Below are 25,150 nucleotides of genomic sequence, written 5' to 3'. Positions count from 1 at the left end.
CACAGCACCCTCGCAAACTAAGTCAAAGAACATGGCTTGGGATACTAGAGAAAAGCACGTTTTGCCTGTGGTATACAAGAGCTGGGATGGATCCACTTTGGTTTTTAGTTGTTAGTCACTTATTTGACTCTAAAAAAGGGCGGCTACTGAATACAAACTCAGATAATACGTAATGCAGAGTGCATTAATTTAATAAAACACGGCAAAGCATCAATTTATGAAGAAATCATCCTTTTCATTGTATTAAAATGGAATGTTTTAAAAAATCTATAGTGTGTCAGAAAGACATGCAGGCAAGTGCTGTCCTAGCTTTCTGTGAGACTCAGGGGCCAACTGCTCCCTATGCAGGGTATTCTCATACACAGTCAATCCACCAGCCTGGAATCTGACTTTTGGTTTAACCATGCCCATCTGGGCCCACAGAGGCAGCTCAATGGTGCAGACCTTGGGCGCCAAGGTAGCTCCTCCTATACCTCATTGGATCAGAACTCAAGTATTCTGCATCTGTGCTGAGAGAAGCAGCTTGCAGTGCTGCAAATTTGTATTAGAATGTTGCTTTATTATGGTACATGTCTGCGGGAAAACCACTTTTCATGGCCTCTCCTGGGCTGTGCACTCCTCTGTAGCTCTCCACGACGCTCCCGGCTGCCTGTGGTGGGACCGTTCGGGGCTATCTTCACCTTTGGCTCCTCCTCCAGGAGCATCTTCTTTAGGTGACTGACCTTGCAACTGCTCCCACTCTCGTACAGGGCCCCAGAGTTAGGGTGACCAGATCACACAGGTGGGGGGGTGGAGCAAAAAAAAAAAAAAAAAGCTGGCGGCGGAGGGGAAAAAAAATGGCCGTCGGAGCTCCACCCCCCCCCCCCTGCACCATCTTGCCTTTGCTCTGTCTCCACCTCCCCTCTCCCTCCAGCGCTTGCGCCGCCATACAGCTGATCAGTGCAAGCCTGGGAGGGAGGGGGGAGGAGGAATGCAGCGTGCTTGGGGAAGAGGCGGGGCCAGGGCAGGGATTTGGGGAGGGATCCAATGGGGGAAGGAGGGGGCAAAGTCGGGGGGGGCACGAACCCCCTCCGGGCTCCGCTCCGCCTGTGAGCGGAGGCAAAATATCGGGACAATTCGCGTCCCGACCTACTTTCGGTCAGGACGCGGGACAAATAAGCAAATATCGGGACGTCTGGTCACCCTACCCAGAGTACAGCATCCTGGGTACCAACTGTGATTCCTCAGCAGGCCTGACTGGGCTCAAGCCTTGTGAATCTGCCCTCCGGGAGCTGTGAACACAATGACAAAACAGTCTTTCCAAAACAAAGTATCGTCTAATCTCAGGAGAAGGAACAAAGCATAATAAGAGCAAAGGAGGGGAGGGGATAACCCAACAGTGTATATGCATGATTGACTTATACAAAGATTAGGCAGGTCTAGTTTATCCAGACAACTCCAGTTCCAGGATTGTGGAGGTGAGTATGGCTGGCACCTCCACAGCCTCTGCCTCTCTAACCTGAACTTCAGGGCTGTCCATTTATCAATCCCAAAACTCTTTGTCTCCCTGTATCTCTTGAACTACTGGGGTTGGGATAGACTTGAAAGGAGTTGGTTCTCTGCACAATAACAAACAAACAAACGTCCTTCACAGGTGGGTTTTGTTGAAAGCTCTAATTAATGCTCGCATACGTTTCTAGGTACTTGGTTCCAATCTGCTTTCTTACAACGGATGCAGAGTAGCCAGTCATAGAAATGCCTCTAAAATGTTGACTTTACTGAATTTAGTCAACTCTAACGAAGTTACCTGACTGACTTGGGAAAACTCTGAGGCAGGTCTTCCCTTTTTCTGATTCTTCCTGCCCACAAAGATTCAAACTGGAAAGCTCACACCAGATGATGCTGGCTGATTTTAAACCTGGACTGAATAATTAGAACACACAGCAATCAGAGCCGGTGACCTGGCTGGGAAATACATGAGGATCATGTAACTATTTGATTTACTCAAACGAAACCACATTTTTTTTAAAAAAAGGCCCAAGAGGATATGGCCTGAGGAAGCATGAATCACTGAGGGGATATCATTAGGGTAGTAAACAGATGGGAGAGGATAGGGAATTTTTTTCCAATTATGCCAAATTCTAAATTGCCCCATGTGCAAATCAAATCCAGTTGGAAGACCCAGTGCATCCCTTCTTTAAACTCAAGCCTTTGTCTGCTTGTCTTTAGTGAGACTGATTCCCAGCTAGTCGTTAAGTGAGCAGAGCTTATAGTGGGCAACCACCGGCAACATTCTCTCAGGCTTGAACTACCAAACATTTGAATAATATATTTTTCCGAAGCCTGCTAATTAGTCGTTTGAAAGCCACAGGGTCGTTTTCTTTTGCTTTTTTAAAAGTACAGACCATAAACTCTCCACAGGAGAAAATCCATTTCTGCTGTGGGGAAACCTAATGACTACGATTCATTTTCTCTTATACATACAGACCCAAAAAAAGAGAGTTGCCTTTTCTTACAAATAAACAATATCACACAGTGGTGCTGGAACTAGGGATACTGCTGTACCCCCTGGTTTGAAGTAGTAATAACAAACACCAAATACAGAGTTTCCCTCATCAGCACCCCCACGATAAAAATTGTTCCAGCACCCTGATATCACATGAACTAACAGTATCAATGTCAAAAGGAAAAACAATGACTTGCAAAGTGTTCACGCTCTTAGCTGGCTGATCCACCAGGCAGCTTTCTCTGTTTATGTCCGGTCTGACTAGAAAGAAAAGGCCTTGATCCTTTAAGGTTATCAGTATATATGTAGACACAAAGGGTAATATATATTACCCATCTATGGTATCTATCTATTTGATGGGAGATATAAGCTATTCAGCACAAAAAGCATAAAATGCTGGCATTATTTCATGGTGATAGACATTTTACAGTTATAGCTCAAATCTCTCTTCTGGATTTCAATACAATCTTATCAAAATAAGTAAGTAATTTATATGCAGAATTGCATAAACCCTCTCCACTCTGTCTCTGTCAAGGGAGGTTGTCTTCTTGAAATACAGACAGGCTACACTTGCCTTTCAGTTACTGGAAGAAACAGATCACTAATATAACCAATATCTGGAATAATATCCCTAAAAGTACCATTTGATAAGAGAGTGCAGAATTATTTGACCCAGGCAAGTCTCAATATGCTTCATGTGCTGCTGCCAATATCAATCTCTCCTGCTTCTGACTCCAACATAAATGAAAAACAACAACAGCTAAAGGCCTTTGAAGCAGGCCTCCTGCATAAAAGAACCAGCACATCTGCAGCAATTATTTTCTCATTGGCTTGAGCAATTTTGAACTCATCATAGGTCTGAAAAGTCCTACCATTCGGTGACTTCTCAGAAACTGTTTAATTATCAACCACTGGAACCTATAGCATCCCTCTGTTTTATCTGAAGATTAAAGCATCAAATGCCTTGCTGCCTCATTTCAGACAAGCAATAAGGGCCAGATGTTTAAAGGTATTTAGGTGGCTAAAGATGCAGCTAGGCACTTAGTAGGATTAGCAACCCATGGGAGTTAGGCACCGAACTTGCATAGATGCTTTTGAAAATCCTACTGGGTGCCTAGCTGTATCTTTATGCATCGAAATACCTTTGAAAACCTGGCCCTGAATGTCTGCAGGAAGTGACACTAATCCTGTGCTAATCCTGCAAACACTACTACTGGCGGTAGGCCCTGATGCAGGACATAGCTCCATTCATATGTTTGCCCCATCAGTCCATAAGTTATTCATTGCCATTGTATCCAAGCATTTAATGAGACACTCAGTTAAAAAGCATATTAAAAATAATATTCCTTGCCTGCATTACCAATAAAGCTTTAGATTATTAAAGCAGAGAATTTGTTTAAAAGAACACCTGATTTACATATCACCAGTTTAGCCCAGTTTAAGCATTGAAAATAGACTAGCCAACATCACATTTATTTTCTGGTCAGTTTTGTTTCTTGGTCTTCATGCATTAGCACAACACTGCATTGTCTGGATTGCTAACCCCACAGTGGAATGTTTAAATCCAAGCTAAAAACTGTTTTCACTTTAAAAAAAAAAATCTTCGCAATATTTCTTTATCTGAATGTTGGGCCCAAACCACTTTGATCTTATGTCAAGATCATCTGGATTTTAGATCTTTATTTCTGACACTTAATATTTTCATTTTCTCTCCCTCCTACTGAGTGTCATGGTCTGGCTATATAAGTAAAGGCCTGGCAGCTGGTAACTCCAGTATTCCAATCAAGGGTCTGACACTGACTGAATATGTGTAAAGAATGTTGACGATGAACTCTATATAAATGCTAAGTATGATTAACTTTCCATTTCCATACCCCGCAGTCTCCAATGAAGCAAATTTGTACACGCTTAATTTTCATTAATAGAATCAATATGAATGCACTTGTACATGTTTCAGGAAGCACCATTGCAAGTTAGTTTTCAAAAAACACCCATGCGTGAATCTCTCAGCAGCAATGTATTATAGAAAATATTTCTTACTGTCCACATTATTCTGAGGTTATTAAAATTGCCCAAGTATTTTGGCCAAAATTTTCAAACAAGGGTGCCTAAAGTTAGCCATCTGAATGCAGATTTAAGCCGCTAAATAAATGGCCTAATTTTTAAAGGGGTAAGTATCCAGAGATCCCATTGACTTGTGTTTAAGGAGTACCTTTGAACTTAGAAAACAGCTTCACTCATTGTTTATTCAGTCTTGTTTTTGTATGTCTATTATAGGAGGTTATTTTTTGTTCTTAGGAGTATTATACATAATAAAACACAACTTCACGGATTTGTGTAGGTTTCTATTTGAAGATGCCCTTGTCTTTTCCTATTTGCATTTTCTTACAGAAGTAAAACAATTTGTTCTCACTTTATCTCCCTTGCTGGGATCTTTGCTTGACTATTCCTGTCTCATAAACTGCAGTATAGATGTTGCCAGATCAAATAATCCTGCATTATCACCTCCGATTAAGCAATCAGACTAAGTGAATTCACCAGGGGATGGAGGTGCATTTAGATCACTCAACCTGTTTTTTAAACTCCCTGTACTTTTATATTTTCATTTCTTGGGTTGCCACAGGCAGTTATATGGACATTATACAGGGACTGAAATACTGCCATCAGTTATCCTGTAGAGTTCCCAGGAGAGAGAAAAAAATGTAACAGCACAGCAAGACCAGACTAGCTATTATGGAGGTAGCCTACAGTATGTCATAGCTTCTTGCTGGAAAATAACTACACTACACAAGCAGCTACTTTCATCCAACCTTCTACCACTCCATCTTATTTTTATGTCTTTTAAAACTGCAGAGTTTTGTATTAGCAGCACTGAGCTTGCATTGCATTAGTAAAACACAGCCTCCCCTTGTTTAAGATGTGGGATGTGTACCTAATGGACTAACTACAACAGGTCTCAGGAGTAGAGAAAATGGTGCAACTAAGCTGGTCACAGCCAGTCAGTCCCATACAGAAGCAGCATATTGTCAGGGAGCAATATTATTGGCTTGTAAAGGAAGCATGATGCAGTGGCGACCTGCTTGCAGTAATAGTCTGCTTCATTTTGCCATGACTGCTCTGCGGTCATTACCAGCTGATATTCACCTGGCTAGAGAAGGGGTCGGAACTCTTCATTTCCTGTTACTATTTCAGGTACCCCTTCCCCTCTCAGAATGTCATTTCCCCAATCCTCTGGCTCCAGATCTTGTCCTTTCATGTTGAGGAGTGTGGGAGCGGGGGGCAGGAAGAGCTAGTGCAATGGAGTAATCCCAGCTTTACTCCAACCCAGGTTTCCGCCATGCTTTGGGATCCCTCAGCAACCCCTTTCAGACAGCTTTACGCCACTCTGGCAGCACAAACTGATCTCAGTGGGGCTCAGGATCTGGACCCAAGTTTCCAATGAATCCAAGATCTACAGGCAGGGGAATCCCTGCACAACGTGCTGTTTTACCTCTCGTTTTAAAAGTGGTCAGGTTCAGCACGAGGATCCATGGAGAGAGAAGTGAGGGCCTGCTCCTAAAAAGTTGCACCCATCCCCCTTCCCTATGTAGATGCCAGCTGGCAGCTACATTCTGCACTAGCTGCAGGCTTTTGAGGTTATCCTCGGGTGGAGTGTACCATAGTAATCTAGCCTTGAGAGAACAGGTATGTGGGTGACCACTGAATAACTGATCATGCAGCTGTATCCTCAGGTCCACCCAAGCTGCATTCAGTGCAGGTTCAGGGGGCTGGGGGATGGATAGAGGAGGAGGAAAAGTTACTTAATGCCCCTTTTGTAGCTTCCAGGTCCTGGGACCAACCATGGGCTGGCTTTCTCCCTAGCACCACTTAGAGCAGCCTTGGTGCCACTCCCAGTTACTCCTAGCTGTCTATGGCTCCAGGGGGGCATGCCAGAAGTCAGGCTTCACTTCATCACCCTGCCCATGGATGCAGCTCTGGGGCACCCAGGGATTCTCCCTAGCCTGGGAAAATCCCCAGAAAGCTAGTTCAGATGGCTGTACTGACAGGGACCTAGCCTCTTTGTTACAAGGCCAACAGGACTGAATGAAACGTGTCTTTCCTTTTTTAATATTAAATTTTAAAAATATGCTTGAGTTTTCTTTGTAAAATGTATAAAACACCAGCTGAAGTGACATTCACTCCGTGAAGCTGCATCTCTCCACCAAGACTTCCAGAACGAAACACAATATTACAAATACTGGCCATTAATAACTGAGGAAAGCGCCTTCCCTGTGCTATTTTTCATCAGAATGTTGTGATATTAGTTTATAGATAGATAGACAGACAGACACTTTTTTTTTAGGCAGTAATTTGGCCTTCACAAATAATGGAAAATAATGCATTGGAGAGAAGTTCAATAGTGAACAAAGCTGGTTTGTGAAAGGGAATTTGCTTTACAGGGAAATAGAAAAACACTGCCATCTTTTGGACTAAAGAGCTATTTCAGAAAAGTAACTAGTTGACTATACACAGTAAATAGTTTAACAAATGTATTTGGGCATAAGCTTTCGTGGGCTAAAACCCACTTTATCAGATGCATGAAGTGAAACATATTTTTCACTTCATGCATTTGATGAAGTGGGGTCTAGCCCACGAAAGCTTATGCCCAAATAAATTTGTTAGCCTCTACATTGCCACAAGGACTCCTTGTTGTTTTTGCTGATACAGACTAACACGGCTACCACTCTGAAACCTGTAAATAGTTTGTCGCCTTATACATGGATGCAGCGCTAGCCAGATGTAAGCCTGAAGAGCCTTAATTTTACCAAAACCCACAAATAATTTCTGGGTCTAATTTAATTCTACAAATGAAAGGATATTTAGGCTACAGCGTCAGGACTGTGTCCCTAACTCTCCTTATCATGCCTGATTAGCAGTGTCAGAAATATCAAGTGTACTCTTTCCTGCTGTTTACTAGAGGACTTGGAAGTCCTAGTGATATGGATCATGTGAGATCCCAGTACTTAATTGAAGGGGCAGGTGTGCTGAAACTTTAACAACGCACACCTCTCAAGGGTTATGCAGAGGTTTTCATCAATGAGGTTTTACAACAATAAAAGTTTCTTAACCAGTTTGAATAAAAAAGTCATTCACCTCTTTAATTTTCCCTTGCATGTTATAATACTGCCACTTCTTTAGTCATCCACAAAGTTATCCAGGAAAAAGACGGTAGGCAGCACCTGAACTTTTTGACTTCAGTGGGGGCAGGATTTCAACCCAGAAGTCTTTGCGCTCTTGTTCCTTCACTAACCACTACACTTTTCTTTTGTACAACTCATGAATACATAGGGCCAGTTCACTAATGAACATTAGCCTCACATGGCCTTTCCCAAAAAGCACTGTGGGTGAGTTTGATGTTGCTCTAATTCAGGTTTACTTTACCTCTCTATGGCCTCTCCGGGACTGGAATTTTAGAATTACAAAAACAGTTTGACTCTGAAAATAAGTTTCCCTGGTCCAATGGACCAAGTTCTGCAGTGCCCAGGCCCAAAGGGATAGAGTGACCAGATGTCCTGATTTTATAGGGACAGTCCCGATTTTGGGGTCTTTTTCTTATATAGGCTCCTATTACCCCCCACCCCCATCCCGATTTTTCACATTTGCTGTCTAGTCACCCTACAAAGGGATGAGTTAAAGATGGAATGTCAACCTCTCCTTCCACTTCTCTTTGTTCTTCTCAGTTTCAACATCAGATTTTTAATGGGGTTTTTCATATGGATTTGTATATATTATCTTTTTGTGCATTGTGTTTTGGTTGGCTTTTCTTGCAGAAGCGGAACTTGTATGGGAAATTTCCTTTGAGCTTGAAGATATTATGAATGAGATTAGCAACCATCTAGGGCCTCATCCAAGACCTAGAAATCAACAGGAGCCTTTCCATTGAGTTCAATGGGCTTTGGAACAGGCACGTAGATTGTTCTTCATGGGCGAATCTTCCAGTTTTCACATCTGTTGCAACAATGATAAAGTGCATGGGAAACCATCTCCACTGGTATCACATTTACCCTTTCATAATGACTGATCTGTTGCCAATTACATCTGTTGCGTCGTGGTCTCAACTCCAGTTCACTGACAACTAAAAAAATCCATGACAGTGAAAATCAAAATGCACAAGGAATAAAAGTTAACTGTTTCAGGGTTCTCAGAAGCTACTTGGTAACAAAATATCGGAAATCAGTTAATCTAAAATATCAAAAAAAGGAGCAGGCAGCAAGCTGCCGGCAGAATACCATTTTAATCATTACATGTTTTTTTTAAGCTACAAACTGTCAAAAATCTAAAAACTCTTTTCAGCTGGTCTTTCAGAACAGTGGCATTTCAGTACCAGCTACACTGGATTAAATGCAGCAGCTGGAAGAGTTGTTTCTTTTTAAAGAACTGGAACTAAAATAGTAGATTATTCCCCTGTAACTCGCACCCAAACTTCACAGCACAATATTTGTAGTGCTTGGCTCATAGCTCATTTGAATTTCACTTATGTAAACTTAAGTGGTGTGACTGGTGGTGGTGGTAACCCTTGAAAAGCCACAGATGAGTGTCAAAAAACTGCTCTGAGGAATGGCAAATATTATCCTCTAAGTGGGAAAGGAGCTTACAGAGGATCTTGTCCACAAGGCAAAGTGCCCGAAGTGCACAACAGATATTGCATCCTAAAAGGACTGCCTTCTCTATTCAAGTCTTACTGCCCTAGAAATAGAAAAGCGATTGTTAATAGCTTCAGAGATTTCTACCACTTTCAGATCGCAGTTTCAGCACTTACCTACCTGCCCAAATGGGGTCGGCTCTTTGGGAAGTGGCTGCCTCGGTTTTTTGTAACCTCTGCCCCTTCAGCACTATGCCCAATGTTACCAGTTAGTCGATGGCCCTGAACATATGGCTCATTATTCAAAGGTGTTGGAGCACCTAAAGATGCAGATAGGCACCAAGCAGGATTTTCAAAAGTTCCTAAGTCAGGCACCTAAGTCTCACTGAAATCAGTGGACATTAGATGCCTGTTTTTGAAATGCCAGTAGGGGCCTATCTGCAATCTTTAGGCACCGAAGTAACTATGAAAAAAAACTATGAAAATTTGGCTCTTTGAAGTTTACATCACACTGAAAGCCAATGGCACAGACTGGTTTTAAAATTTTTGCCCAGTATCTGTGCCACTCCAAATTGATCAGCTGCATGGAGCTGTTTCTTGGACCAGTGGTATATATATTTTTACCAAAAAAAAGTCAGTGTTCACAACAATTTTGAATGTTGTCCATTTTCACCAGTGAGATGGCTTTTTGTAGTGAAAATGGTAACATTCAATCCCACCGCAATAAAGCAATACAAGTACTGGGTACTGACTAGCTTACTGACGAGCAATCATTGCTTCTACACTGGAGTTAATTCGGGCAACATGGGAATAGTTGTACAACACCATCTTGGACAGACCACTAACGAAGGACACAGAGAAAATGCAAACAGTTGGGAAAACTATAGGAGGTTTTCCAGATTTAAGTCCCATTTCATTTCTAATCAGAGCCTCAGCAGGTTCAAATAAATGGCCTTGGCCCATCTTTACACTAAAGCAATGTCAGTTCAGGATTAGCTCTACCAATTTCAAAAATCCCATCAAGACGTAAAATGTAATGAACAAGAAGCAGCTATTAAGCTACATGGTTTATTGTCTTGTCAGCTTGCCTTACTTACATCTGAAATGGAGACGACAAAACCAAATGAGGAGGAAAAAAAACATGAAGCATGTCAAAATGGATTTTACTTTGTCATGGAAATACTAGATTTTTGTGAGAACCGAAAACAGGATTTAAGGATACTCCTCGGTAGATGTTCAACCTCCAACTAATTCTCCTTGGCAATTTAGTGAAGCATACTATAATCCTCACCAGAGATCGGGAGTGTACAACTCAAGTCACTCCCTACCCTCCCCCCCACACACACACACACTTCATAGAATATCTAAATGAGGAAAATCCTGTCACAATCACACCCCATGTTGTGTGGTTCACTGTTGAACACCAGCTTAACTTGCAATGCAGCAGGACTAAATCCTCTCAACAAGCCAGTCCATTGGGGGAAGTCACATTTCTTCAAAAAGATGCAAATTGATGCCAAAAAAAAAAAGCCATGCATTAGAGTTCTCCTAATTTTGTTAGAAATGGTATAAATCCATCATAGGACTCTCTGCAAGAGCCAAAAACGACAGCTCAATTGATATTGCAACAGCAGGCTTTTACTGAGACAGAAGGATGACCCACATAATAAAGTGAGGCTCAGGGATGCAAGACAGTTTAGTCAACCCATAGGCAGAATAAGTGATGGGCCAAAAGGCCACTTCAGAATTTGTCTCTGTGGACTTCCACCTTACAAAGTCGAGCGTATTGATAAATACTGGGAATGCTTTCAAAGCAATACTCTATATTCACTGTATCTGTGCTCCCTTCTGGTGATGGATTCGCAAGGCATTGACAGCATTGTGATCAAAGTTAGTGGAGCATGAAACCATACAAAGCAGTCAGAAGGATGAAGTTACAAGAAAATAGCAGCTGAATGATTCAAACAATGGGGATGTTTTTAAAAGGTTAACTTTCTTAATGGTTAGGTACATAAAATGGAAGGAGTGGTGGAATGGGGCATGAATTTCTCGATGGCTTTGAATCACCAAAAACCTCACAATTAAAGATAAGCAGGAGGGATAGTTCAGTAGTCTGAGCATTGGCCTGCTAAACCCAGGGTTGTGAGTTCAATCCTTGAGGGGGCCATTTAGGGAACTGGGGTAAAAAACTGTCTGGGGATTGGTCTCCCTTTGAGCAGGGGGTTGAACTAGATGACCTCCTGAGGTCCCTACCAACCCTGATATTCTATGATTCTAATCATTCTCAAAATTCACCATAAAACAATTCTGGGCTTGAAACACAAAGAAAGAGTTAGGATGGTAAGGTCAGGCTAACGTTAAAGTAGCGAACACAGTGAACGCTCTTAGCAAATTCCATGCAGAACAATTCCCCGGGCCAAAGACCAAGTGAAGAAAAAGAGACCCTTTGTTAGGCCAGTAGAGGTTAATTGCGTTGTGGAGATGGTGACCTCAGTCTCTAGAAGGGAAGTAGTAGTAGCCATGCCATTAGACAGCCCTGCAGCAATACTGACAAAGTGCCTACTGCCTAAGTAAGATTATCTGGTGGACACAATGGGGAGGTTTGATAAAGCATGAAGAGTATTGGAAGGGATGTAAAAAACACAGCCCTAGAGCTTTAAAACGCCTCATGTACTTCAGGAAAGGAGTGTCTTATTAACCGGAACTCAACACCCTGCGCTGTGGGATAGAAAACCCAGTGAAGGACAGGAGGAATTTTAACGGGCCAGAAATGTATTTTCCACTGTACGTGTAACAATCCTTCCACTGGATCCTTGCAGGCAAACCCCCGTGGAGATCCACTGGCTTCAACATGGCTTCCTAGGGGCACCGAATTGCAGGGTTGGGGCCTAAAATACTACGGAGTGTTATCTATCTTTAAAGGTGCATTTGCAAGTGACACTGTACGTTTTTAGAGCTGTTATTTGTCCATTAAAAAAAGCTCAGCCCCGGTGTAAGGGCTGAAACGGGGCTGTTTGAGAAACGACTGACAGCACTAAAGTTCTATTGAGGGCGAACTAGCTCGGGCATTGCCTGATAATGAAAATTAGTTCATTCTGGGAGCTGGTTAACTTGTGCCACTTTCCCTCTCCAGCAGACATGTCTCAGAACTCTTTTACATTACTGGGCTACACAGCTATGCAAGCCAACCCGTGTTAATCTATAAAGAGAAATATACAACATTTATTCATAGTACTTAATATACGCTGACAGAACTGACATGTGGATAGAATTCAGCTATGTGTCTCTTCATTCTTTGTGCTGTACAGAACAATGCTAGGCTTACTGTTATTTTCCATTCTAGCTGTCTGTCACTGAATTATTGATCTGAAGAATTCTAGTTGGCCACACATCATTTGCCCACTGAAAAAACCTGGCACACTATTGACACTCACAGAGTGCAGTACTTCTTGCTGTCACAGCCACAGGTAGGCACAGAACAAACATCTGCATGATAACTGAGACACTGCTGTTTAGAGCACAGAGCAGAGCAAGATGTGTTCATGGTTTTGTTAGGTATTTCAAAACGTGTAGTACAAGGAAGAAGGAAATCCAAGGACGATCAGCTAGAATTCCTGGCTTTGTAGTGTGGTTTTGGTTAACAAACAGAGGATGCATACAGTTTCTGGACTGTGATATTCTTCTGTTCTATGCTATGAACTGAAGTCCTCTGATGCTAAAAGAGATCTTGTTTGCATCCCAAACTATGAGAAGAAGTCCAAGGATGGAAGACAGCAGAGAACCATCTACACCAGGGGTCTCAAACTCAAATGACCACGAGGGCCGCATGAGGACTAGTGCATTGGCCCGAGGGCCGCATCACTGACACCCATCCCTTGCTGCCCCCGGCCCTGCCCGCACTCCACCCTTTCCATGAGGCCCCGCCCCTGCCCCACCTCTTTCCTGCCCCCATTCCAACCCCTTCCCCGAAGTCCTCACCCCAACTCTGCCCCCTCTCTGCCCCCAGGCGGTGCAGGAGGGGTGCGGGGTGTGATGGGGGCTCAGGGCAGGGAGTTGAGGTGCAGGAAGTGTGTATGGTACGGCAGGGGCTCAGGGAAGGGAATTGGGGTGTGGGGTGCAGGAGGGGTGAGGGGTGCAGCAGGGAGTTGGGGTGTGGGATGTGGCAGGGGCTCCAGATGGGGTTAGGGTACAGGACGGGTGTGGGGTGTGATGGGAGCTCAGGGCAGGGAGTTGAGGTGCAGGAGGTGTGCAGCAGGGGGCTCAAGGCAGGGAATTGGGGTGTGGGGTGCAGGAGGGGTACGGGGTGTGGCAGGGGATTGGGGTGCAGGGTGTGGCAGGGGGCTCAGGACAGGGAGTTGGGGTGCAGGAGAGGTGAGAGGTGCAGCAGGGGGTTGGGGTGCAGGGTGTGGCAGGAGGCTCCGAACAGGGGGTTCGGGTGCGGGGTGCGGGCTCCGGCCTGGCGCCGCTTACCTAGAGCGACTCCAGGGTGGCAGCACCTCACTGAAGAGAGAGGCTCAGGACTAGGGCAGAAGGGCAGGGGAAGGGCAGCCTGCCCTGGCCCTAGTGAAGAGAGACACTAGGACATGCCGAAAGCCGGCAGCCTGCAGAGCGGAGCGGATTCAACATGTGCTGCAGGCTCCAGGCTCCTGGGCAGTGAGGAGGCAGTAAGTGGGTGTCAGGAGACACTCTGGGGGGTGTGTGCGTGGGGGTGGCAGGTGCCCCAAACATTGGGGAGCAGCACATAGGGGGCTTAACAGGCACAGAAAATAACTCGGGGGGGCGGGGGTGAGGGGAAGCTTGGACACTGATCTGAAACTTAAATGAGCAATGGACTCAAATTATTTAAGCGAAGTAAGTTTAAAATAGGTTTTTCCTATAGCCTAAGGAGGATTGAGAAAGAAAAAGAGAATATATATAATAAATTAAAGAGAAAGGCAATGTAACTGACTCTACTGTTTCCACACTTTGTTTTTGGGTTGTTAATATTTATGTTTCCCACTTAACTATAATTATGAGAATATAATAATAATAATAATCACACACACATCACACTTTCCATGTGAAGATCATAGACTTTAAGGTCAGAAGGGTCCATTATAATTGTCTAGTCTGACCTCCTGCACAACGCAGGCCACAGAACTTCACCCACCCACTCCTGTATCAAACCTCTAACCCATGTCTGAGCTATTGAAGTCCTCAAATCATGGTTTAAAGACTTCAAGGTGCAGAGAATCCTCCAGCAAGTGACCTGTGCCCCACGCTGCAGAGGAAGGCGAAAAACCCCCAGGGCCTCTGCCAATTTGCCCTGGAGGAAAATTCCTTCCCAACCCCAAATATGGCGATCAGCTAAACCCTGAGCATGTGAGCAAGACTCACCAGCCAGACACCCAGGAAAGAATTCTCTGTAGTAACTCAGATCCCACCCTATCTAGTGTCCCACCACAGGCATATTTACTGCTAATAGTCAAAGATCAATTAATTGCCAAAATTAGGCTATCATTATACCATCCCCTCCATAAACTCATCAAGCTTAGTCTTGAAGCCAGATATGTCTTTTGCCCCCATTGCTCCCCTTGGAATGCTGTTCCAGAACTTCACTCCCCTGATGGTTAGAAACCTTTGTCTAATTTCAAGTCTAAACTTCTTGATGGACAGTTTATATCCATTTGTTCTTGTGTCCACATTGGTACTGAGCTTAAATAATTCCTCTTCCTCTCTGGTATTTATCCCTCTGATATATTTATAGAGGGCAATCATATCTCCCCTCAGCCTTCTTTTGGTTAAGCTAAACAAGCCAAGCTCTTTGAGTCTCCTTTCATAAGACAGGTTTTGCATTCCTCGGATCATCCTAGTAGCCCTTCTCTGTATCTGTTCCAGTTTGAATTCATCCTTCTTAAACATGGGAGATCAGAACTGCACACAGTATTCCAGATGAGGTCTCACCAGTGCCTTATATAACGGTACTAACACCTCCTTATCTCTACTCAGTGGCGTAGCCAGGTTCTAACATCAGGGGGAGCGAACACAAAAAAAGGCGCCACCCGACATATCAAATTACTAATTACATACTTTTAAATTCATTATACATATTTATTTGTACTTAAAATAAAAACACAAGAATGATCCAGCCACGGAAGGGTTTGCACAGCTGGCCTGTTGCAGGAGAACTTTAGATTATACTTAGATACACTTTAGATTCTAAAAAGTAAATGACAGATTACAGTAGTTTATAATTGTCACAGGTTTTAAAAAAGTACTGGCCATTTTTTCCAGTTACTAATTTCATTTTAAAATCAATCAATGAAGTGCACTTTATTTATAATAGACCGCAATACTAAAGTCACCAAAAAGGCATGACAAATACAAGCTTTATGAGAATTGGCGAGCAAAGATCTCATAGCTCTTCGGGGTTGGACAAAGCAGTAATTTCCCTTAAAGTAGCTTTATTCATGGGGTTTTTTTTAAAAAACAAAAGACATCTCTACGACACAGGTTGGCAGTCTAACATTTTTGAAAAACTAAGTACTGAAAGTTAGGGTTTTTAACCAATTTAAGCTGTGTACACACACACACACACACACACACACACACACACACACACACACACACACACACACACACACACACACACACACACACACACACACACACCCCCAACCAACCAACCAACCAACCAACCAACAAAAAACAAACTTCTTCCTGCTTTCCTATCACCAGTTCTGTTACTACAGGAATGAAATCCAGACATCCCGTAAAATAGCTAGTTCCACATTGTTCTTCAAACCTCAGATCAGTGAAATGCAGCTTTGCATTTGAGATATTATATTACTGTAGTACATTTTGCACTGCCTGCATCTACACTGCCATCAGGAGAGGAGAAGAGGACAAGACTGTCCCTAGCATATATGATTTTTTTAAAAAAAGGCGAGACACACCCACCCACTATCAATGCAACAAGAAGGGAGAACAGTAGCTGGGGCCAAGAGAAGATGCAATTAAATCCTCCTGTACCCACAACTGATATCTGAAAAGCATCAGTCACTCTGCAGATCAGAGAAAGAAAGAGCAGCTAGTATTCAGACAGATAGGATTCTTATGACCTATATAGGAGAAGGGCACTTTTTAACTAAACTGTAGCAGTTTCCCAACAGAGTTTTCTAATGGACTTATTTATTAAGCAAAAATTAAGATTAGGAGTCTGATTTAAATTATGTAAATTTTCAGTTTTAGTTAACTGTGTAACTATTGCAGCTACTTGTATTTTACTCCTGCCTTCATAAAAAGCTACAGCGTTAGAACAGATAATTACAGAGACTAAAGTGCATGTTTAATATAATTAGGACCGGGCCACCCAAGATGAAAACTACACCATGGAAGAGTCCTACAGCCAGGTATTTGAGGGCAATCCCTTTATCAATGGAATCCTCAACCAAAATATGAGAAAGGAGAAGAGTACACCCTCTAACTTTTGACAATAATTCAAGGTCAGCCAGCCAACCAAGAAGACCAGCACCATTCATATTCTGGTTTTGGATAAATCACCTGATCTTGCCTACGTCATAGAAACCTTCCTCCCTCCAAGCCTACACCCCACTACACCCTTTAGCAATAACATAACCATTAAACAAGTTCTGAATCAGTAGTCTTTCTTCCCAATTTAGTTTTAACAAAAAAAGCTGTGACGTAAGTAGCTATGGGAGACTACAGTACAACTACTGGTATCGGTGGGGGAAAAGTGTGCTAGTAATGTCCTGGATATACTGGTCTGTTAATGTTATTGCTAATGTTATTGATAAGGGATTCTTTTGTTTCTGAGGGGCTATATGTAAAATGTTTCACCGAATTAAGTCTCAGGGATTATCTACACTGGCAAGTGAAAGCGCTATAACTTGCTGCATCAGGGGTGTGAAAAATCACCCCCTCCCCACCCCCCATCCCCCACCCCCCAGCAAGTTGGAGCGCTTTAAAGCGCTAGTGTGGACAGGCTCGTCTTCCAGTGCTCAGAGCTAATCCCCTCGTCGAGGTAGATTACCAGGAGCACAGCGCTTTGAAATTTGTAGTGTAGACATAGCCTCAGTAGGTTAGATCAGACAAAGAGGAGCTGTATTGATGTGCCTGTGCCTTTAAGAACCCAGCCCTGGGAAGCCGATGCTGAGAGGTGCTGTCTGTGAGAGGGAAAATAAAAAAACCCCTCTGCCCCCCAGCCCCCCCACCATTTTTGCAAACACTGGTGTTTCAGTCACACTGGGGTAATTGCAGGGCCGGCTCTGGTTTTTTTGCCGCCCCAGGCAAAAAAGTCTCATGCCACCCCCGGCCCCCTGGAGAGGAGCGCAGCAGGGGAGGGCGCTGAGCCTGGCTGCGGCCCCGCTCTCCCCGACCGGCCGGAGCGCCGGGAGGAGGGCGGCGAGCCCAGCCGCGGGTTCGCTCTCCCCAGCGGCCGGACGCCGGGAGGAGGGCGGAGAGCCCGGCCGGGGCCCCGCTCTCCCTGACCAGCCGGAGCGCCGGGGGAGGGCAGCCCCGCTCTCCCCAGCCGGCCGGAGCACCGGGGGGAGGGCGGCGTGCCCGACCGCGGCCCCGCTCTCTTCAGGTGAGCACCACCCCCCTCCAGGTGCCGCCTCAAGCACATGCTTGGAGGGCTGGTGCCTGGAGCCGGCCCTGGGTAATTGCTACCCCCTCTGCCCCTGACTGTGCTGGGTTTTGCCCCTGATCACCCTCTGCCAGCGCCTCACCTCAAACTTAACTCCTGCTCCTTCCCCCCAGCCCTGATTTTGCCCTTTAGCCCCTCTCCTATCCCTGCCTCCAGCTTCCTGATCCCCCTGACCAGTCAATTTCCACCCCTGCTCAGACCATGCCCCCCCTCCTCCAATTCGCCCCCTTTGCCACTTTTTAAGCCCTGTCAAAAGCAGTCAGCAAAATCCTACGGGTATAAGGGCAGGGTGAAGGGCAGTGGCTTCAGCAGCTATACTGAGCATGCTCAGTACGCTGTAAGTAGCACATTTCTACCAGAGCAGTATCCTCCTCTAAACCAGGGACCAATGGGGCTGCTGCTCCTCAGCCTCCCCACTGCGCTGGGGGGTTGCGCTGCCACCTCTTCCCTTCCCCGCAGAGCCCACCCCGGCTTAGGGAGCCGCCTCCTCCTCATCCCCAGGGAGCCAGGCAACCAGCCGACGCTGCAGCCCCAGAGCGAGAGAGCAGGGCTGGGGATGGGGGAGGGCGGTGCGGAGCTCAGAGCCAGCCGGCGGCCGCATGCAAAACCCAGCTCCGGACTTCGAGTCTGGAGCCCAGTGCTGGCTGCCTGGAAAGGTGCAACTTTAGGAAACTGTGCTCGGGGGCAGTGGCTGCGCCCCCTGCTCCTCCCCTAGCTACGCTACTGTCTCTACTGGAAATACCTCACCTGATGCATCCCAAGACCGTATTAGCTTTTTTAATGGCCATATCACATTGGCGGCTCATAGTCATCCTGTGATCAACCAATACTCCGAGGTTCTTCTCCTCCTCTGTTACTTCCAACTGATGCGTCCCCAGCTTATAACAAAAATTCTTGTTATTAATCCCTGAATGCATCATCTTGCACTTTTCACTATTAAATTTCATCCTATTACTATTACTCCAGTTTTCAAGGTCATCCAGATCTTCCTGTATGATATCCCGGTGCTTCTCTGTATTGGCAATACCTCCCAGCTTTGTGTCATCCGCAAACTTTATTAGCACACTCCCACTTTTTGTGCCAAGGTCAGTAATAAAAAGATTAAATAAGATTGGTCCCAAAACCAATCCCTGAGGAACTCCACTAGTAACCTCCCTCCAGCCTGATAGTTCACCTTTCAGTACGACCCATTGTAGTCTCCCCTTTAACCAGTTCCTTATCCACCTTTCAATTTTCATATTGATCCTCATCTTTTCCAATTTAGCTAATAATTCCCCATGTGGAACCATATCAAATGCCTTACTGAAATCTGCATTTCCTTTGTCTAAGAAATCTGTTACCTTCTCAAAGAAGGAGATCAGGTTGGTTTGGCACGATCTACCTTTTGTAAAACCATGTTATATTTTGTCCCAATTACTATTGACCTCAATGTTCTTAACTACTTTCTCTTTCAAAATTTGTTTGCATCCTACAGATGTCAAACAAACAGGCCTGTAGTTACCCGGATCACTTTTTTTTCCTTTCTTAAAAATAGGAACTATGTTAGCAATTCTCCAGTCATACAGTACAACCCCTGAGTTTACAGATTCATTAAAAATTCTTGCTAATGGGCTTGCAATTTCATGTGCCAGTTCCTTTAATATTCTTGGATGAAGGCCCCCCCTGATTTAGTCCCATTAAGCTGTTCGAGTTTGGCTTCTTCCTCGGATGTGGTAATATCTACCTCCATATCCTCATTCCTATTTGTCATCCTACTATTATCCCGAAACTCCTCATTAGCCTCATTAAAAACTGAGGCAAAGTATTTGTTTAGATATCAAAGAGTTTCACAGAAGGAGTCCCCCTCTGTAATACACAGAAAAAGGGAAGCACAGAGAGGTTAAATGATCTGTTCCAGATTACATAAGAGGCAGAATCAGGTATAGAACCCATGCCTCCTCACTCCAACTCCCTTTCTTTAATAGACAACTCTTGTCATCCATCCAGCGCAAAGGTGCTTTATGAAGGAATTGTCATCCCCACTTTTCAGAGCAGGATACTGAAGCACAAGGTGAAGATGTGGGATGCCTAAAGTGGCAGTGACGGCACTAGGAATAGAACCCAGGTCTCCTGAAGATGAATCCAGTGCAGTATCCACTGAACAACGCTGCCTCTCAACACAAACTCCCGAAAGCTGTGTTTCTGCTTGACAAGAGCCAATAAACAGGTATTTGGACAAATGTATTTACTGTTTGGAATATTTTTGCAGCTAATTCTTTGCACCACTTATCTAGTCTACACACTGTATGTAAAAGGAGGGACTCAAGTATATGAACATAGGCCACACAGCTGAATTACTCTCAACTGTGAAGTATTTCTCTCTTCAAAAGATAATGCAGCCAGAATACTTCTCACTGCCCCAATAGGTGTGTGTTTGTACTTTAGTGCACACAAACGTGTGCTTCCTCTGCACACACAAGCAATTGCACAAGTGCCCACACATAGGCACGGGCAAACTGAGGGATTTGCATGTTCTAAGTAGTGGCGCACAGAAAATCAGACCTCTTATTTCTGGCCACTAGACGAGAACTGGTGACAAAAATGAGATGGGCTCTCACGTGTATCTCATTAAAATGGAAGGTAGACAAGCTTCACAAAATCCTACAAATTTAGCCCACTTGGTAAAGCTACTGTCTTTGGACCACTCACGGCTCAACTGCTGCAGAGGCAAGATGGTTTTGTGATTAAGGCCTGGGATTCCTGAAATGCGGGTTCAATTCTTGTTTCTACCACTAGGTGGGCTTAAGCAAGTAACAGAATCTTCAGTGTCTCTGTTCACCACCTGTAGCATGGGAGTCCCCATACTTCCTTTTTCCCCATACTTTGTCTGTAACTGCTCAGGGCAGGACCATTTCTTAATGTGTCTGTGTTTGTTTTTCACAATGCCTAGCACAATAAGGCCCAGATTCTAGTAAGGAGTCTCTGGATTCTATTGTATTAATAATAATTGTTGTTAATAATAAAGCACATCGCACGTTGCCTGACAACTATTTTATGTCCTAGTGGACTTGGCAGGAGTTTTCTTTTTCCTTTCCCTAGCCCACTTTGGTATTCTTGATGGGAGATGTCAACTTCTCTTCAGTGTAAGATGTCACTTCTACACGGTGAGAGAGCATATTATTAAGCCCAGTGGCAGTTGCTGAGTAATTTTACTGGATTTGAAGAGGAACGTTTTAACAAAACAACAGTCAATGCTGTATTTAATCATTTAATTGGCTAATTTCTCATTGACCAGGCTCTCGAGTTCTGTAAGCCTATGGCTTCACAAAGGTCAGCTTTTAAGTTTTACACTTTATAATTGGATGACAATGATTTTTTTTTAATATATGATTCAGTCATTAAGGGCTTTTCAGACTAGTAATGCTGCTACGGCAAAACATCTGTCTCTAGCAACAGTAATCACCTTCCTCCTCAAATCTTTTTTGCACAGAGAACTGCAGTGAAATATTCTATTTCAGGAAACAAGGAGAGCAGAAATTCAAGAATCTCCCAAGCCTGTCGTGCTGCTATGACATAAATAAATACTTAAATAAAGTCACTGCCTGGGTACTGGCCAATGTGCATGACACTTACCTACAACTATACAAACTATTCTAATCCCAATGGATTTTCCCCCTTTTGGCTTGTAGTATCTTTCGATTAAGCAAAGAGGCTATTGCACTATCACTGCAATGAAAAGAGCAAGCAAGAAATAATGCCTTTAGCCCACAACATTGTTTTTGTCCGTCCTTGATTAATTGTTTGTTCCTTCTGATGTCAACTCTATGGTTGGAAACCATATGTCCTTGTTTAGAAGTCCCATCTTCAATTACATTTAATTACTTCCCCCACTACTGTAAAACTGAGGGCGACTTCTATTAAATGTAATTAATTTCTTCTGCAGATGGCAAAGGTGTGACTACTAAACTCAGTGATTACTAAATGAGGGTGACTTCCAAACAGAGATACACTAACGAAACAGCATAAAACTAATATCTCTTGTAGTTGAGCATAGTTCAGAGACACTGGCACTTGATGGGGATATGCATACGTAATAAATACAATCGGTCGGACAGATGTAATAACGACATACGGTGAAAATCGATTTGAGAGAACATAGAATCATAGAAATGTAAGATTTGGAAGAGACCTCAAGAAGTCATCAAGTCCAGCCCCCTGCACTATGGCAAGACCAAGTAAGCCTAGACCATACCCAGGGCCGTCCTTAGGATTTATGAGGCCCTACGCAGTATTATTAAACTGGTGCCCCTATGCCTGACGGCAGCCCAGGAAGAGGGACGAGGCAGCAAAGGACAGCGAGATGCCCAAGCTGCCTCACAATGGCGGAGAGTCACAGTTCTCCGCAGAGACCCGCGTACCCTCTCCCTCATGCAGAATGGACATGCAGAAGGTACCTAATTAAAAGCACTAAACTTGGGAATAAAAAAAGTCAGTCACAGGTTTTTTGATATGCCCTGAAGTTTGTCAGAGATTTATTTGCAAAAACTTTATAGTAAGGGCGAATCAGCTGTCTTGCTGAATACAACATTAAATATTATGGAATACATGATGCAGCTCTTCTCTGTTTTACATTTTCTTAATCAGTATTTCTAAACTGATTTTATATTTTAAATGTACTCTTAAGCCTTCATAAAGTAATCATTCCAGATTACTGCATATTTAACTCACTGAAACAAAGACATTATTTTAAATTAATCAGTCACAGAGGTTTAGTGTGTTCATAACAATGTTCATTGCATTTAGAAAAAGGGAACATTAATTTACTTTGTGTGATCTCCATAACAATAGACATGTTTATGAAATTTCACCAGCTTTAAAAAATATGTTTCCAAAGATTTTAGGCATAACAAAGGATTTTATATCTTACTAAAAGGTACTGATTTCGCTGGAGGGTTCTCTTAAAACTAGTTCATCAGATAGTCAGAAGTAAAGAAAGGGAAACTCTTTGTCCAGCTATCTGGAAGGAAAGGGGTATTGTCCCTTTAAGGGCTTTCTTCAAGGGGTGGGGGGTGTGAAAGGAGAAAGGGATGGACAGAAAGGACAGGAAGACTTTGGAAGCAAGTTTTTTTTACTATAGTAATTAAAATAAGAACAGGAGTACTTGTGGCACCTTAGAGACTAACAAATTTATTAGAGCATAAGCTTTCGTGGACTACAGCCCACTTTTTCGGATGCATATAGAATGGAACATATATTGAGGAGATATATATACACACATACAGAGAGCATAAACAGGTGGGAGTTGTCTTACCAACTCTGAGAGGCCAATTAATTAAGAGAGATTGTAATGGATTTTTTACCTTTAGTCCTTTTGGTATGATGTCCATCTGCTTGCATTTGGAAAGGAAGATGATGTCTGTCTGTATCTGTACGAGTTTTTTCATGAGGTTGATGGATTTTCACTCCATACGGCTAAATGCAGTGCCTTGCATAATGTCCGCAAAAAGAAGATGGACATCATACCAAAAGGACTAAAGGCAAAAAATCCATTACAATCTCTCTTAATTAATTGGTCTCTCAGAGTTGGTAAGACAACTCCCACCTGTTTATGCTCTCTATATGTGTGTATATATATGTCCTCAATATATGTTCCATTCTATATGCATCCGAAGAAGTGGGCTGTAGTCCACGAAAGCTTATGCTCTAATAAATTTGTTAGTCTCTAAGGTGCCACAAGTACTCCTGTTCTTCTTTTTGGTATGATGCTTCAGGGCAGGGGAAAGCAAGTCACAAAGTTCCAAGAAAGTGCCCTTACGCATGCGAAAGTTTCGCAGCCACTGAGAATCATCCCACACCCGCAACACTATGCGGTCCCACCAGTGCTTGTTTCCCGGGCCCAGAATCGGCGTTCCACGGCTATAACCTGCCCCATTCACAGCATGATCTCCAAAGCACTGGGTCCCGCGGTTTGATAGAATTCCATGTCCATATCCTCATCACTCTCGCCGCCGCGCTGCCGTGGCCTACTCCTTGCCGCCTGGTTTTGCAGGTTCTGGTTCAGCATAAACTGCACGATAACGCGTGAGGTGTTTACAATGTTCATGACTGCTGTCTTGAGCTGAGCGGGCTCCATGCTTGCTGTGGTATGGCGTCTGCACTGTTCACCCGGGAAAAAGGCGCGAAACGGTTGTCTGCCGTTGCTTCCCTGGAGAGGGGGGAGGATATACCCAGAACCACCCGCGACAATGTTTTTGGCCCCATCAGGCATTGGGATCTCAACCCAGAATTCCAATGGGCGGAGGAGACTGCAGGAACTATGGGATAGGTACCCACAGTGCAATGCTCTGGAAATGAACACTAGCCCCGGTACATGGACGCACACCACCGAATTAATGTGCTTAGTGTGGCTTGGTATCAGAATACCAAGATAAGAGCAGCCCTCACAGTTGAGAAGCGAGTGGCGATAGCCCTGTGGAAGCTTGCAACGCCAGACAGCTACCGGTCAGTCGGGAATCAATTTGGAGTGGGCAAATCTACTGTGGAGGATGCTGTGATACAAGTAGCCAAAGCAATCACTGAGCTGCTGCTACGAAAGGTAGTGACTCTGGGAAATGTGCAGGTCATAGTGGATGGCTTTGCTGCAATGGGATTCCCTAACTGTGGTGGGGAGATAGATGGAACCCATATCCGTATCTTGGCACTGGAGCACCAGGATACCCAGTACATAAACCGCAAAGGGTACTTTTCAGTAGTGCTGCAAGCACTTGTGGATCACAAGGGACGTTTCACCAACATCAACGTGGGCTGGCCGGGAAGGGTTCATGACGCTCGCGTCTTCAGGAACACTAATCTGTTTAAACGGCTGCAGCAAGGGACTTACTTCCCGGACCAGAAAATAACCATTGGGGATGTTGAAATGCCAACAGTTGTTCTTGGGGACCCAGCCTACCCCTTAATGCCATGGCTCATGAAGCCATACACAGGCAGCCTGGACAGGAGTCAGGAGCTGTTCAACTACAGGCTGAGCAAGTGCAGAATGGTGGTAGAATGTGCATTTGGCCGTTTAAAAGGTCGCTGGTGATCACTATTGACTCGCTCAGACCTCAGCCAAACCAATATCCTCATTGTTATTTCTGCTTGCTGTGTGCTCCACAATCTCTGTGAAAGTAAGGGGGAGACCTTTATGAGACAAATCACCTGGCTGCTGATTACGCACAGCCAGACACCAGGGCAATTAGAAGAGCACACCAGGAAGCGCTGTGCATCAGAGAAGCTTTGAAAATCAGTTTCATGACTGGCCAGGCTACAGTGTGAAATTTCTGTTTGTTTCTCCTTCATGAAAACCTGCCCCCTTTATTGACTCATTCTCTGTAAGGAACCCACCCTCCCCCTTCCCCAGCTTGCTTTCAAGGAAATA

The sequence above is a fragment of the Chrysemys picta genome, chromosome 8 (assembly GCF_011386835.1).
Source record: "Chrysemys picta bellii isolate R12L10 chromosome 8, ASM1138683v2, whole genome shotgun sequence".
Lineage (NCBI taxonomy): Eukaryota > Metazoa > Chordata > Testudines > Emydidae > Chrysemys > Chrysemys picta.
Note: the sequence above shows the minus strand (reverse complement) of the source record.